Here is a 17981-nt window from a genome sequence, read left to right on the forward strand (position 1 = left end):
GCAACGGAACCGGGACTTCAGACGTCCAAAGGCACGCTCCACTACATTCCTTGCCCGGGAGTGACTGAGGTTGTAGTGGCTCTGCACGTCTGTCCTTGGCCGCTTGTAGGGAGTCATGAGCCAGCGTCGTAATGGGTAGGCTCCGTCACCGAGCACCAACGCCGGCACATGCACGCCCTCAATGGTGGCGGTGGGGTTTCCTGGAACAAAGACCCCTTCGTCCATGGCTTTCCTGAGGTTCGATTCCCTGAAAACAAGGGCATCATGCCTCCTGCCACTCCACCCCACCTCGGCATCGATAAACCGGCCGGAGAAGTCCACAGTTCCTTGCAGGAGAACAGAACAAAAGTCCTTCCTGTTCCCGTACTCCTTTATGCTTCCCCTGGGGGCACGGATAGGGATGTGGCTTCCATCGACGGCCGCAAAACAATGCGGGAATCCAAGCCTGGCAAACCCGTCCATACTCTGGAATAAGGGAAAGAAAAGAATATAAGCCATGGCATGTCAGCGTGGGGTGTATCGCGTCTTCGTTGCTGACCTGTCAAACAAGAAAAAAAATTTAAAGGGCAAAGGGGATAGAATGACACTCACCGCTCCAAGCCGGTCTCCGAGGCACACGACTTTGCTGAACAATTCCGCCTCCATGGCGAGGCAGAACTCCTTAAGGATATCGCCAACCGTAGTGACTCCGAGTCCGAATTGCTGGGCTACTGTCCGGAAGTACTGAGGGGTGGCCAAGTACCACAATGCGACCGCCACCCTTTTTTCCACTGGCACGGGGCGCCGCATGCCAGTGACTTGCCTCTCCATGCGTCCACGTAGAGCCTCCACGAGTTCAAAAAATGTCCCCCTAGACATTCTAAAGTTGGCAATCCAGTGGTCATCATCCCAGCGAGCCCACACAAAATTTTCCCACCAGTCAGAGGATCTTTCGTCCGCCCAGAAACGGGGGGGGGGAACCGGACCTCTGCCAGAGCTTGCCAGTGCCTCTTTGCCGCCATGGTTGCCCGTTGAGAACATCTTGTGCTGCTGGTCATCGCTCTGGCAATACGTTCTTGGTATTCCTCTGAAGCAGCCCTCCTATGCTGCACAGTGGTGCGGATACGCTGGACCACCGCAATCATCTGAGCCAACAATTGAACAATAATCCTCTCCATTTCAACGTTAACCTGTGCTGCGGGCAGTAGGCTACGCAAACAAAGAGAGGCCGACCGCGTGTCTGCCCAGGTGCATATAAGCAGGTAACCTGTGGGCGTGTACTGTGGGCGGGGATTAACCTATCAAACATATCAATGCATCAACCTCTGGTTCATAGAAAACAATAGAAAACACGTTCCAAGGGCGCCAATGATTTGACGATAACGCGTTGCTACGGGTTTCCCAGGGTTTTTTTTTTAAAAAAGGGGACCCCGACAAGTCCGGCTTTAGGGTCGAGGTCAAAGGTGTGCCCGCAGTTTGATTGACGGGCACGGGAGGCCAGAAGCGCTAAAAAGGGACCTCCTTTGTAGCGAAAAGACGGAGAACCGGAAGCCTGTGGGTTACGAAAGTGACGAGAAGTGAAAGTGCTAAATTCCGCAAAAACCGCAGCTGTGCGTTACGGGCACAGCTAGTTACATTTCGCTAGTTGAAGTAGCGATTTCGCTAACAGCAACCAAATAGCAACTTTGAGCTCTGTGCGAAATGGCCCTAAGAGTTCTCCATAAATAGTATTACAGCAAATAAATGTAATATAGTGGTGCTGAACTTGCTTCTGCACTGTGTGGCACCAAAACCTGATCCCCATATCAAAGTTTCAGTCCGGCGGGACCTTTTAAGTCCAACAAAGTTACAGGTATAAGCTATTTTTGTGTATGCACACTTCTCCAACTGTCGTCTTCAGCATAATGCTGATATTCAGAATAAAACTTTGTTGGTCTTAAAGGTGTCACTAGGCTCAAACTTCAGGAAGGACAGCCCACCTCTGGCTACGTCCCCCTCCAACTTCTTCCATTTGGAAGAAGTACCAGCCTGGTAAGCTGGAGCTGGGAGGGACATTGGCGGCTCTGAGAGTGTGGGCAAGTGGGGGTGGGGAGACCAGGGAGGCAGGCCCTACCCAGCGCTCCTGTTGCCTTGAGCTAGGTCTGGCCACAGCCTTGCCAGGCCTTGGTGGGGCTGATGGGACAGTGGGGGGAGGGTTGCATTGCCTGCCAGTGCCTCCCCCGCAAAGGCCTCCATGGGGCTTTGTCCACCTTTTGCAGCTGGCAGCTGGAGGGACCATGTCCACACCACCTCTTCCCGCCCTGTGCCACCAAACACCTATCAAGCCCCCTGGGTGCTTCCGCTGGCCTTTGGTGGCCAGCGGCAGCAGGAGCGAGCTCCCTACCAGCATTCCCCCCCTTCCCCCTGCAAAGCACTTGCCAAGGCCTCTGCAGACTCTGGTAGGTGCTTTGTGGATGGCAGTGGAAGGGGAGGACTCCCTGTTGGCACTGCCTCCCCCTGCCGATGCCTGTCCCAGGCAGGGAGCAGGGGCTATTGCCCATTGTATTGTCATATATAATGGGCTCTGCCACTAGTATGGAAATAATATCAAATATATGAACTAGAAATAGCCAGTAAATGGAAGGGTACAGTTTTCAGAAGTGTCTAGGATTGATTCGGAATAATTTTGTTTATGGTTAAATAAAGCAGACACAATAATTATGTGATTTGAATAAACAGCAGGAATACACTTATGAAATATTGTAATAGACATTTTCATATTTTGGGAACTCTTAAAAGTATTACATTACGGAATTCATTATATGACTAGGGATAAAGCCCATTTTAAAAAATGGGCAGAGTATGGGTGTCGGGCGGTGGCGTGGCCCCACGCATAGGCGGGGTAGGCGGACGTTTGGTCGCGGGGTCCCGGCGGGGGAAGTGCAGGAAGTGCCGCGGGTTGTCGGGGGGGTTGGGGGTGTGGTGTGGGCGATGGGGAGGGGCGAAACGCATGTGCGGGAGGCCGCTTATGTTTGCCAATGAAAGCTTATGTTTGCCAATAAAATTTATGGACTGAGTACCTGTAGTAAGTGCCTAGAATTAATTGTAATATCATTTATACGTGATGGATTTTACCAAGGCATTGTGCAAATGATGAAAGTAATCTGTAACATAGTAAGTAATTGTGTATGTTTGCTTCTACTTCTCAAAGATCACTGAACACTCTCAATATGCTATGCTTATATGGTTCCAAGTAATCTGGTGGTAGATAGAAATGAACATTGTGAGAAGTTATTTCTAGGTTCCTTGAGGTCAAGAGAGAACCCCGCCCCTTCCCGGGATAGCATGCAATGAGATACAGGGAGCAGTGGTTGGGGGAATGTTGATGCCCCTTCTAAATGATGTTTGCAGAATTTAAACATGATAAAGCAGCTGTGAGGGCAACAGGGTGAAAGTATTTTAGATGCCATGTAACTGAACAGCATTTAGCTACCTCTGGTCATATTATGCTCCTTATTGCCTAGGAAATGGCCTCCTTTTATTCTTGTCTCATCAGACATTAATCGAAAATCTGGATCTTAACTGAAGTGTGTTTAATATATCTGTGCTGAAAAGCCATTACAAAGATCCTGTCAGCTATGGAGAGGCTCTGGTATTTTGTCAGTTATTATTAACAAATACCAGAATGGAAAATGGCTATCAGTCTTGATAAGAGACTTGATTGTGCTATTTACATCAAGACAACTTAATGAAATGCCTAATATATAAACATACACCATTGATTTTCATATTCACATTACAGCAATTAAGAGTTGGTATTTAAAGGGCATACTTTGTACTCCGCATCTTTTTATTAATAGCGTTTGAATTTTGGAATTGCATCATCGTCTCCTCTGAGATGAAATCATTTATTTCCATCTCCATTACTCCATTGAAGACCATGACTGTTCATGTTCTAGAATAGTTGGATGAGTGAGGGTCCCATTCCAGAGATTTTTGGTGAAAAGAGGAGGAGACGTTGTCTGCAAGTCCACGGCATATTTATTGACGGTTCTTATGGTCTACCTTTCTTAGTGAGACACAGAGTGAATCATAGTCCTGATGGTCAATAGGATGAGACATCTAATAAGCAATGTAGTGGGAGTAGGATTGAAAAAATCTAAAAGAAAGCATTAATACACTATGTGATATGTTAAAACAATGCAGAAATACCTGAGTATGCCACCCAAAGAGCCAGCTTGGTTTGGAGCCAGCTTGGTGTAGTGGTTAGGAGTGTGGACTTCTAATCTGGCAAACCAAGTTCGATACTGCACTCCCCCACATGCAGCCAGCTGGGTGACCTTGGGCTGACTGAGTTGTTCGGACTGAGCAATAATATCAGGGCTCTCTCAGACTCACCTACCTCACAGGGTGTCTGTTGTGGGGAGAGGAAAGGGAAGGAGATTGTAAACTGCTTTGAGACTCCTTCGGGTAGAGAAGAGCGACATATAAGAACCAATCCTTCCTCCTCCTCCTCCTTCTTCGTGCTCAGGCAATATCAACAGGCTGGTAGTCCCCAGCCTCAAAGAAGTGCATCTGGCCTCGGCCAGGGCCTTTTTGGCCATGGTATGGTTTGGTGGAATGAGCTCTCAAGTGAGATCAAGGCTACCTTTGCTACCTGGCCTTAGACTACTTTTGGGCTTGGATTCTGGATTGGTCTTCTTGCCCCTGGACTTTGATTATCCCAACGTAATTGAGGAAACATACTTTTGGTATAAAAGGGAGGTCAGTAGTTAACGTTTTAAATAACCAGAGCCCAGAAAAGTTGCTGTCCTTTACTACAACTCCTTTTCCTTCTTGCAATACCTACATTTCCCTGCAAATTCTTTACAGACCTCTAGAAGTCCCACTGGTATGACACTTTATTAAAGTTTTTGATAATTTTCAAATTGACAAAAAAAGGAACCTTTAAAAACAAAAATCTCTGCATCAGCCTGTGATGGAGCCTTCCTTACGTCCTTCTTCCTTTTCCACGTGTAATTCAGGAGATATTTGATACTACAAATAAACTGTAAAATATAATACGTTTTGGGAAAAATCAACTCTTTGATCAGCTACAACCAATTTTTCAAAGCGAATCCCTTAGAACCATTTTATTTATTTTCTGGACTAGCAATATTCCTTGCTTGTGAATACTGAAAGACAATTATTCTATCAACACTTAGAACAGAGTTTCAAAAGAAAGACTATATTGTTCCAGCATGTTAGTCCAGATGCTTCCCAATTATTAAAGGCGACAAAGACTTGTTTTGGGATGAAATCTAAATCTCTCACTCCAGAGGTCAGTAGGGAAACTGGTGGGGTACGTTGATTACTAAATTTGGATTATACTCTATCACATTAATATAAATGTCTCCCTTTTAACACATTAATTTATCTCATATTCTTTAGTATACTCAAGCATTTAAGGCATGCTTCTTGCTCTGCCAAATTCACAGTCAAATCATGACTCTTGTATCTGACAAAGACCCAGTATGCACAGCGGCAGCTACAGTGGGCTGCTGCTGTTCCATTGCGGTGGGCAAAAAGCCCTGCCATTCCCTGCGTATGCACGGGGGAGGGGCTTCCCTGGTGCACGCTGGTTACCCCGATGCAACAGCCCCGCACATACAATGCAGGGCCAGAAGCGCAGGGAGCGCTCTGCCACCATGGCAGTGGTGGTGGTGGGGATCGGGGACATGAGCCCCAACTGGGACATGAGCCTTGAGAACAGGTCAGTTTGACATATCAGCATTGGCAATATTTCAAGGGATAGCCAAGTACAAGCTGGGCCTTCTGATTAAGAAAACAGTCCTGGAGGTCAGGAGGTATTCTGCACCGAGCCAAATAAAACAGTTTAAAAAACAAATCAGTTTAGTCCGCAACTATGTTGCAATGCTCTCTGCATGAAACAATTCATAGCCCTGCCCCCTGTAGTTTTGCCAACTCCGATTTGTTCTCTAATGCAGTCACTAATCTCCATAACTAAGGAGCTTCTCTGCATGACTAATAGGCTGTCTCAGCAGGCAGGACAGAAATGAATAGGTGAAAAGCATCTTTCAGAAACAACACGTAAAAGATGCTTAAAGCACCGAAGAGGCAGTTCACCATGCAGAGCAAAATCAGTTTTGCGGAGTAAATTTACTCTTCTGTGCAGAGATCAGAAAAACAACGAAGTATTTAGTGAGTTTTCATCTGCTTATCCATCATGCAGAAGAGGCCCAAGTTTCTCCTTACTAAGCAAAAAGTTAAAGAGATTGGTCTCACCCCTCACCCAATCAAGGTGGGCATGAAGACAGCCATGCTTCCAACCATGTCCAGTATGATTGTGCCACTTTTGGGGTTTCAGGTTTTTCTTAATGGTAACAAAGTTGAGAAAGGCTGATGTAACCTGATAACTTCCAGAGTTTTTGTATTCTTTCGGTTCTATGCATGATCTGTCCATAGGGTTGTCAGCTATGACTTGGGAAACATTGGGCATTTTGGGGGCAGAGCCTGAGATAGGTGGAGTTTGAGGAGGGGAGGGACTTCAGTAGGATGTAAACCCAGGAAATCTCCAGATAACATTGGAAGGTTGACAATCCTTTCCTTCCATATCTATCATACAAAGAATCATAACCAGCATTAAAAATTTAATTTTATCATATTTCCTATCTTGGAGACTTTTAGTATTTTCTTTTAACCACAGGGGAGCAAAGAGTTTTAATGATCTGACAACGAGCATAGCAGATAAGGGCAATCTTGTCTGCTTCCAGTATAAATTCTTAATTGAACATAAAAGTATCGCCAGTATTTATTTAAGCTTTAGAACTTGAGTATGCATATTCTTTTCATGGCAGAATGTGCTGTTCAAACTCAACCAAGTCTCTATATATCTAAGTAATAGTTTAATTTTTAATCTTCCATATAACATTTTTTGGCCCTTGGCATAAGCCATTATTGCCAGGTAATCGTTAACTTTTATCATTAAGAAAAATAGAACAGAACTCTTCTATTTGATTGACTATAAATCAAGAGTATTTAGCGGTATATAACAAAAAATGCCAAGTAATAGTTAAATGCAGGTTTCTTTCAAAATTCAATGTTGTTGCCATCAGGTTAAATCTTTTGGGCTGGATCAAAGTGCCTTGAAATATTGTTCTCAATCTAATTGAGTTCCAAGGCTCTTCCAATGAAACTGGAGTCAATATTCGTTAAAGATCAGAGGTGGTATATATTTTCATGACATAATTTTGTATTCTTTTGATGGATTTGTGTTTATGTCAAACTTACTTAACTGTGTTCTTGCAGTTATTTATCATGATTGTTTCTGTTTGCCATTTTTACACACACACAACTATATCTAATAGTATGCCAGATTAGGTATGCTTGGTATGCGCATGCTGGCTACCTTTATTTTTAAAAATGTATATACCCACTTTTCTTCCAAGTACCTCAGGTGGGTGTTAGCAATATAAAAACAACATGCTTGCTTACTAAATATAGGAATGTTAGATGTGATATGGTAACTATGCATCTTTGTCTTAACACAGCAGTGGCTAACACAGCATAAGTATGACACCCTATGATTGTGAGTGTTTCATATGCATAGTGAGACAACATATATATATCTAATAGTGATGGGAGGGCAATCTGAGGATACTTCAAGCCATGGATTGGGTCCTTTTACATGGTAAGATTTTTCTAAAAACGAGGGAACCCCCCTCCCTGATCTGTAAAAAAAAATCTGAGAACTTTACACAAAAATGGAGGAAGACTTAAATTCACCAACAACACAGTGAGACGATCTGTGCTTGGGCACTGAACATGACCCTGACCTTATTGCATTCGAAACCATGAAGGCAATAATTGGAGGAGAAGCTTGCTTAGTGGCTTCTGATATTGGAAAGGGAGGAATAGTTGGGGAGCTGAGTCAGTGGTTGCATTCCTGGTGCGCTGGTGGGTATAAGGGAAGGAGGAACGAGAACTACTGCCTCCTGCAAGCTACAGAAGCAGGAACAGTAGGAGCCAGTGAATGGGTGGCCCAGCGGGTTGGGGAGGGGAGAAAGAAAGAAGATAATGAGAATGAGTGTGTGAGACAGGCAGGACCTGAGAAAACTTAACAAGAGTGTGAAACGGACCAGAAAGAAAGAAATGGAAATTTCAGGGGTTTCTCAATGGTAAAAAAATGGAGAAAAGCTGTCATAAGCATTCATAAGATAAATGTGAATATTTATCTGCTACCAGTACACCTGTGCAAAGCTATTTTTATTTATTTAAACTACTTCTACCCTGCCTTTCCTCTAGATAAGATAGCTTATAGGAAAAAAGTTGAAACTTCAGAAGACAACATGTAAAATTAATCCATAACAGCAGGAAGGCAAAAAAGTCATTTGTCCAGTCAGTTTAAATGCAGTCTTACAGCACATCTAAAACACCAGAACATGCTTTCCTCTAAAGTGACAAATGTTTTCATTTCCATTTCTGCTTGCTGCACAGGTTTAAGCACATTTACTTGGAAATTGATCAAATCCAGCTGGATGGGTACCTTCCTCACCACCTCCAGAAAGGGGCTCGTGGTTTTGCATAGGTAGTGAATGTAGGTTCCTAGATCTGGGTAGGGAGACATGGAGATCTTGGAGGTGGAGCCTGGGAAAGGTGGGGATTGGGGAGGGGTGGGGATTGGGGAGGGAAGGGGAAGGACCTCAGTCCCTAGCCCCATAGATTCCACCCTACAAAGCAGCCATTTTTTTTAGGGGGATCTATATTTTCTGAAGATCAGTTGTAATTCTGGAAAATTCCCAAGCCCCACCCTGAGATTGGCAGCTCAGATGCAGGGGAATAAAGAGTAGCCGTGACTTACCAGCACCCACCAGTTGATGCAGTAGAGGGCGGGCCACAAAGAGGCGTGACTGGCGAGGCCTGCTCCTGGCATGTGCGGTGGCACGGTGTGGCAGTGATGCATGACATAGGGGCGGGGCCTGGGGCGCTACTTGTCCAAGCCCGGCTATTCCGCCGCTGATTGCCTCCGGGACAGTTTCCCAGCCACCCTCCCTGTTTTCACGTTTTAAGTGTTGAACGTTGTTTAACCGTTTGATTTCATCACAGCTGCGGTAAAGGGCAAACACTGGCAGGGGCTCTTGGGAATTGTAGTCCATGAATGTCTGGAGGACCATAGGTTGACTACCCCTGCCATAGAGGAGGGCTATTACTTTCAAGTCAGACTTGTAAGTTTCTCAGGAGTGCCTGGCGGACCACTGTGAGAACAGAATGTTTAACTTTAGGTCTGATCCTACCTTGGATGCTCTTTTGTTCCTACCCCATAATTTATGGATGGCCCTTTTGCCATTCCCTAATGGCTGTGTCAGTTACAAGCTCTTTCTGTCTGTTTTTAAAAAGGGAGTCAATGTCCCCGGGTCTATATTTCTTGCTCTGAGTGACAGTTTAATTTTGACAAGGGTGTATCATTTTATTACTCTGCTAACCTTTTGTTGACAAGGGTGATTAGTAGCTTTGGCGCTTTAGATCTCTGAAAGCCCTTCAGAATATGGTTTTTTTTTTGGGGGGGGGAGATACAAAGCATTTTGTTTTCCTCTGAAGAGAAATTACATCAGTTGACTTAGAAGGAGATTAATAATTCAAAGCTCTGGATGGAAAATGAAAATCAGGCAGGCAATAAGTTAGCAGCGTTCATGTTTTGCTGATCATATGAGTTTTTGTATGAAATGCTTTCTCATCAAGTGACAAAAAATGCTAATGCCTTAAAATATCTATGTGGTCCTGCCAGCCTTATTTCATTTAGGAAATGGTACAAAATCAATCCCGTCAGGGCTTTTTGAAGAGTACTAAAACTAGCATTTTGTACTAGGTACGTTAATACAAAGTTGGGATTTTTGCATGCTGCCTCTAACTGGCAGTCTCTTCCATTCGCCTGCACACTGAGTGGATTAATGTACCTGGTCTTTGAGCTATTAAATCAGAATTGAAAATAACCTCATGTGTGATTAGACTTGTTTTGAAAACAACAACAAAACTGTCCCTAGCCCCTACTATGTTAGAAAATTTCCAGTGGATCTCAGATCTTGCATTCTTTGGCATGGTGCTAGAGCAGGTTGTTATCTCTCATCTCCAGGAGTTCTTAGAAGAGACTGATTTTCTGGACCCATTTCCATCTGGCCCCAGTTCAGGATTTGGAACAGAGACTACTTTGGTCACCTTGGTTGATGACCTCTATTGAGAACTGAACATGGGGAATGTGACCCTGCTAGTTCTGTTGGATCTTCCCGTGGCCTTTGATGGTATTGACCACAGTATTCTACTGAGCCATCTCTCAGTGCTGGTTCTAAAGGGCACTGCAGTCTGGTGGAGGGGATCAGTCTCAGAAGATAGCATTGTGGGATTCCTGCTCTGACTTGTGGCTGCTGGCCTGTGTGGTACCACAGAGATTCATCTTATCCCTCATGCTGTTTAATATCTATGTGAAGTCACTGGGTCTTCAGAAGGTATGAACTGCAATATCACCAATATGTAGAAGATAGTCAGCGCTACCTTTTCCAGCTAATTTTGAGGATGCTGTTGATGTTCTGCACCAGTGCTTGGAGTCGTTAATGGACTGGATGATGGTGAATGAGCAGAAACTTAATCCAAACAAGAAAAAGGCTCTCTGAGTTAGTAGAAAGGCAGACTATGGGCTTCAGATCTCCCTTATCTTGGATGCTGCTGTATTCCCCTTGAAATTCCAGGTTTGCATCTTGGGAATGCTGCTTGACACAGCTACCATCTTGGAAAACCAGCTCATTGCTGTGCCTCAGAGTGCATTTGTCCAGTTCTGGCTGATGTATCAGCTGCGCCTGTTCCTGGATCAGTCGGATCTAGACATAGTGATCCATGTCCAAGTTACCTGTAGGCTGGACTATTGCATTGCATTTTGTTTGTGGATAAACATCAAAGGAAAAACATTTTGATTAAGGCAAATGCAGTTACAAATTTTAAAACCCTCTTAAAGCAGCTCAGCAATTTATTAACTGGTATGGGAAGGGTTTCGAATAGTCATTATCAGCCAGAATTATTAGTAACCCCAGCTTTACTCCAGAGCCTTGGAGGGGTTACTCCAGTTAGGAGGGATTTATTTTAGTACTAGGGACCAAGCCCGTTGTAAATACAATGGACACTAGGTGTGCTTTTGGGACTGGTGGAAAGGCGTCCCCCCCCCCGGGGCCCAGAAGCACACCTGCGGCCTCCTCGAAGGCTGGACTCTGAGGCATTGTATGATTTTGAAGTCCCACCTCCAAAACTCGAGGAATATTTCGAACCCAGGGGTAGCCAACCTCCAGGCGGGGGCTGGAGAGCTCCTGGAATTACAGCTCATCTTCATAGTATAAAGATCAGCCCCCCAGGCAGAAAGGGCTACTTTGGACAGGGTTGTGATAGACAAGAAAAATGTAAGGCCTCCCACACAGGTTGTTGTTGAATTGAAAGACTTGAAACCCATTGCACAGGGTTGTTGTTCAGATGAAACAGGAGACAAAAGAACCTCCACAACAATGTACAGTTTTGTCTGCAGAATAACACTGTGCAGTGGCCTCAAACCTGCAAAGAGTTGCAAATAAGAAATACACGTGGGTTGGCTGTGTCTAACCCCTGTCCAGAGCAGTATTTTAAGTGAGAAGGGGCTTTTCTGTGGCCTCCCTGTCAGCCGTTTGGCAGAAGGAGAAATACCCCCCCCCAAAAAAAGGAATGCCCACCCCCATGCCCTGAGGCTCCCCTGTGTTGTTCTCGGAAACGCCTCAGTCAGGGGCTGTTAAAGGCTCCTTCCCAGCAGGCCTGAAGGGAGGGGGGGAGCGCACTCACCAGCCTCCTGCCAGCTCTGTCAGGGTTCTGAGGCCAAGTTACAGTTGGACATGACAGTTAGGACAGCCTTCGGGTGAAAAGGGCTGGTGCATCCTAACCAAGCCTCTGTTCTCATCCCCCTTGGTAGCCCTACTGACCTCCTCTCCCTGCGGTGGTCAGGAGCAGACTGGCAGTAATGTCTCCAGATTGCCCCTGGCTGGACTGAGTGGGTGGGTGGGTCGGGAGGCGCTTTGTGCCGTCCAACTGGATGGAATTGTTCTGTCCTGGTGAGGGCCCAATTGGAAGGCACTTTGCACCTTCCGATTGGCCCTTCACCCGACTGGCTGGAATTCTACCGTCCAAAGCAGCCATTTTCTACAGGGAAACTGATCTCTGTAGACTTTAGAAACTTGATCTTTGAGGCTTTTCCAGACTAGTACAGGAAAAGCATGATGTGGAATCTTCAGGCAAAGGGTCAGGCTACGTGATGCATCAAGAAGAAAATCAGCCATTTCATATTTTATGGTCTTACCAGAAAAACAGATCAGTAACAATTAGAGGTTTTAAAATATTAAATCTTAAAAATCTGCCCAGGTTTATTTTTTCCCTTCCCATTCTTCATGGATTTTGGTCTGTCCTATGTGTATCTTTCCCCTGTTTTATCTTATATACCTTTACCGCTGTGAGGTAACATAGGTTGAGAGTGAATGGCTCAAAGTCACACAGTAAGCTCATGAACTGCTCATCCTGTTTTTTTCTGGCTTTAGTCTGATGTTCTGAGACATATGTCACACTGGCTGCCCTGTCCAGTACATTTGTGTCCTAGTTTTGTTTCTGACATACAACCTTCTGTCTTGATTCACACTTGCCTTTCACAGTATTCTTTTCTGGGTCCTTCCCAGCTTGCTTGCTTGCTTGCTTGCTTGCTTGCTTGCTTGCTTCTTTCTTTCTTTCTTTCTTTCTTTCTTTCTTTCTTTCTTTCTTTCTTTCTTTCTTTCTTTCTTTCTTTCTTTCTTTCTTTCTTTCTTTCTTTCTTTCTTTCTTTCTTGCTTTCTTGCTTGCTTGCTTGCTTGCTTGCTTGCTTGCTTGCTTGCTTGCTTGCTTGCTTGCTTGCTTTCCTGCCAGCGCCCCTGACTTCCCGCCACCCACTGGGGGGTGCTGCCAGCAGCAGCTGCACAGTGCCATGCCGAGGGGGAGCCCCAGCTATGGCGGCTGCTGGAGAGCACCAAAGGCAAGCTGGCAGCAGAGTGGCAGGGCAGCCCCCAAGGCAGCAGCTGGGGAGGAAGACGAGGAGGAGCCACGGCCTGGTACCGACTGATCCACAGACCAGTACAGGTCCCTGGACTGGGGGTTGGGGACCGCTGCCCTAAGGGGAGGGGGGAACCTGATCTTAAACCCCGGGACCACCACCTGGCCTTAGAAAAACACCTGGCGGAAGTGCTCAATTTTGCAAGCCCTGCAAAACTTAGAGAGCTCCATCAGGGCCTGCAGCTCTTCAGGGAGCTTGTTCTACAAGGTAGGGTCCAGGACAGAAAAAGTCCTGGCCCGATTCGAGGCTAGGTGTGCTTCCCATGGTCCTGGGTCCATCAGCAGATTCATACCTGCATAGCCAAGTTCTATCATGTTCCATGTGTTGACTTTCTTCCCCAACCATGCTTTAGGAGTGAGCATTTTGGAAACTGCTGTCAGTTTCCCCACTGTGTGATTTTCTGCTGCATTTGTATCCTTAGGTGGTGTCCCCTCTAGAAGTGTACCTGGGGTTTGAAGACATTTCTAGGAACTGGAAAATTGAGTATTTTTCTAACTGTGAGAGCCTATTCCCTGTCAAATTAAAAGATGGAACCTTGAGAGTAAAATCTGTACTGATATTTCATAAAAGACAACAGACTAGTTTATCTTCAGTGCATATATCTGGTCTTGGTAAACTCTGTTATATTTACATGATCAAAACCTTGCATTTGTATAGGACCCTTTGAGGTCAGTGATGGATGACATGCCAAACAGATCTGAGACTTCTAGCTCATGATCAAAGTCATTATAAACTCTGTTGAGTAGTGCTAACCTGCAAGGACACAAGACCTGAAGTGTCAGCAAATTGCAGCGACAGTTTGAGGAAAAACAAAACAAAAATAGAGCCCTACTCAGAGGAAAGAATCTCATGAGCCAATGATTTATTTGACACAGGTACAATATTTTTTCTTCTACATAAATTGTCACTTCCTTCATTTCTCCCTTTATATAAATCCCCAAGGCACCAACTGCAGAGCATTTCTTGAAATAGCATAAAAAGCAAGATGGGATCCCTCTATATTTCCACATGTCGACATATATGAAGCTGCTTTATGCTATATCAGAGTGTTAATTAGCCCATCTACAGAACCAGCACAGGGTAGTGGCTGGTGGAGAGGTCAGTGGTAGAGGGCTCAGTGACAGAACATCTACTTAGAATCAGAAGGTCCCAGGTTCAATCCCCAGTATTTCCATTTTAAAGGGTTAGGAAATGAATGATGTGAAATATGTGCAAGATCTGTTAAGTTATGATTATGCTATGCCATGTTATGATTGTTATTTATAGTATTATCATAATATTCTATGTAAGTATTCGACAACATTTAATGTAAACCACCCAGAGCCATAGGGAAGGGCGGTATAGAAATCTAAATAAATAAATAACATTTATTAACATTTGGGGACACTGAACTTAGTAATACAACACAAGGGATTAGTGTTCTAAAAAGAACTCTCCAAACAACACAATCTTTAACACTGAGCTGCCAAATGTTATGATTCCTGGAACCTTCTGCCATTTCCTTGAAGAAGATGGAAACCCCCAACCAACACTGCTCCTCTAAGACCGTTTACGCACTGGGAACATCAGTGCCCCAGCTCCTGTGCAGGAGCACAAATCAAGGGCATACCTGGCCAAATGCTCCCCCGTTGTGGGTACAGGAAGAGGTGGGGCAACATGCCATGACTAAAACTCCAGCCTGCAGCCCAGCATATAATCTCCAGTGCATAAACAGTCTAAGTGAGCCTTCAGGAACTGAGCAGAAACCAAACAACTTTCTTTTTTTACCATTTGAAGTGGTGTTGTGTGTGCGTGGGGGGCAGTTGGGCTAGCAGAGGAGTGGCACCCTCCGGCAGATGAGCCAGAAGGATAAAACAACATTGGCGTCTGCTCAGCTATACTGAAAGGCTTCACAGTGGTAATGCCAGTATGGTGGCTAAATATTTATTCTCAATGCTCATGTGAGCTGCTGCTGAGAGGTGCTTTTGTCATCAGGTCAGACATGACTCTTAGAGCATCTAAACTGGGTCTTAAATCACCCCTGAAACAGCAGCATGTGGGCTTTTAAAAATGGTTGTGAATGGCTGTGTTACCTTTTAGCGGGTTGCTGGAAATCACCAGAGCGTTCCCCCATGGTGTTTGATGTGGGTAAATATACTAGCCTGAACCAATCCATGAAAAAATAAAATAAAAAAGCCAGCGCAGAGGGGTTGTAGAGATTATCTGGAAGGATTTGTTTGGATAATGTGAAGATCAACCCTTATAAGGCCAGTGGAACTGTTTTTGAAGTAATTAAAGTTAATTACAGAGCAGTTTTTGTTATAGAATTTTTCAGCTTCTGCAGGTGGGAAAAATTTAGTGTCTTTGTCTGTTATAACCTTCCTGTAGCACAGAAATTCAGCCCCAGGCACTGTTTGCTAGAACAAAGCTTCCTTAACTCTGTTTTGTTCTCTCACACACTGGAGGGGGGGCAAATCATTTTTTTGTAAATTGTTTTTATGAACATTATGTTCCCTAGACCTGCTTGAGCTGTTTTTTGATGCAACTCGCTCTTAGCAGAGAGTTTAATAACTTTGTAGTAATACTTTGTTTTGCAGTCCTCCCACTCTGTGCCTGCTGTTTCTGGTTCGGAGCAAAAAGGGAAGGATTGATTAAAAAAATGCCTACCCTTATTTGGGCAGGTTAACCTGCCCCTTCCAAAGTGGTGAAGGATGGACCAGGAGGGGTTAGGATGCGGAAGGCCCCCAGCCAATTAAACCTTTGCTGGCTGAGGCTCTTCTCAGTTCTGGGGGTGTGGCAGGGAAGCGTGGCCAGCTGACATCACTTCCTGATACCTCAAAGTCTGAAAAATATTTCAGCAGTACCTCCATGGTCCAAAGGCTGAAAAAGGCTGCTCTAGAGCCCGGGCAATCAACCTGTGGTCCTCCAGATGTTCATGATCTACAATTCCCATGAGCCCCTGCCAGCGTTTGCTGGCAGGGGCTCATAGGAATTGTAGTCCATGAACATCTGGAGTACCACAGGTTGACTACCCCTGCTCTAGAGGGCAGTGTTTTAAGGCTAGGCCTTCTACACAGGTGAAAGCAAGTAGCACACTTTTTAATAATAAACATTTTTACAAGGCTTACAGTAGTTATAACCCACTCTTTTAGCTTTCATGGACCCCCCCAATGTAATTTCAAGATCCAGTGAATGGTAATGCAAATTGTCGATTGAAATTAACATTTTTGATATTGCGTATACCCATAATTCTCAAAGCACTTGCCAGAGAGTAAACCTGTACAGTTTCCTTGGCTCACTTCTAAGATTGCTACTTTGAAATAAGATATTCTACTTCTGACTCTGATGATGTATTGTTGTATTTTAATAACAAAAAATTATTACCAAAAATGTTGCTTTAGTGAGGCTGATAGCAAATCTCAGCAATATTTGGTGATTATACAGATGGAGCCTATAAGGTTAAGTCAGAGTTGGGCAACAGTTGCAGTGGTTTCGGTCCAAATGTAGAATTCAGTGTAATTACCATCCCTCCAGTCCACCAAAGAACAGGATGCTGATCACCACATACCAACAAAACAACATTACAAGAAAACAGACTCCACACGCCCCCCCCCCCGATGGTTGCAATGCCACACTGGACCTCTACATAGAATACATCTGCTACAAGGTCCAAACCGATGTGATCATCAAACAACATCATACACAGCAAAATATCAGCTATGCTGAAAGGAAAGCCATAGACTGCCTTAGGAACAATCCAGATATAATAATTAAAGAAGCAGACAAAGGAAGAGCTGTTGTCATCATGAATAGATCAGACTATATCCAGGAGGTTCAAAGACAACTGTCCAATGCCACCTTTGATAAACAACTGGACCCAGACCCCACAGAAATGCAAAAAGAACTACACAAAATTATGAAGGAATTGCCCACACACATTCAAGAAAAAAACTTTTCAGGCACACCAAAGGTAGCTCAACCAGGTACCTTTTATCTTCTACCCAAAATCCACAAACCTGGCAACTCAGAATGCCCCATTGTCTCAGACATAAGCACTATTATCACAGGGGTATCTGGCTATATGGATTCTGTTCTTAGACCCTATGCCATCAACACTCCTAGTAATGCTCACGACACCACAGATTTTCTGAGGGAAATACAGTCTGAACAACCTTCTAGAGAATACTATTCTAGCCACTTTGCATGTGAAATTCCTATATACCAACATTCCACATGAAAATGGATTTCAAGCCATTAGGCTTGTATGAGTAGATCAAGAAGGGGCGACTAAATAGAAAATAATAGAAAAATAAAAAAAAATAAAAAAATAGAAAATAATGATTTTTTTTCACTCCCACCACAATTGCCAAGGCTTCCTTATCAATTTGAGCATAGTTCTGCTCTGATGCAAAAAGGGTCCAGGAGTAAAAGACAATTGGCGCCTCCCATCCCTTGGGAAAATGGTGACTCAAAAAGGCACTGATGTCATAGGACAAAATGTTACAAGCTAAGGTCAATCAAAGGTGCTCAGAGAAATGCACCAAGATGCTGTCCGACGACAGCAGGCACTTAATATTGTTGAATGCAGCCTGGTGCTGCTTAGTCCATGACTACTGTGTGTGCTTGTTGAGTAGTTGGTGCAGGGCTCAGTCACAGAAGCCTTGTTTGGCAGGAAGGCATGATAGAAGAAGTCCTAAAAATGCCTGTAGCTCTGCCCTAGACTTCAGTGCTGGAGCCTGTTGAATGGGCCATGGTCGGGTGTATCTCAGAAGCATGCACTTGGAACCCAAGGAACTCAGCTGACATGACACCCAGATGGCACGCACCCCTTTGGACTTGGAGCCTGGCAGACTGGAACTGGGACAGAACCATGCATAGTCAAGCGGCGAGTTCGTCCTTGAGGTCTGGA

The sequence above is a fragment of the Paroedura picta genome, chromosome 8 (genome assembly GCF_049243985.1).
Source record: "Paroedura picta isolate Pp20150507F chromosome 8, Ppicta_v3.0, whole genome shotgun sequence".
In the NCBI taxonomy this organism is placed as follows: Eukaryota; Metazoa; Chordata; class Lepidosauria; order Squamata; family Gekkonidae; genus Paroedura; species Paroedura picta.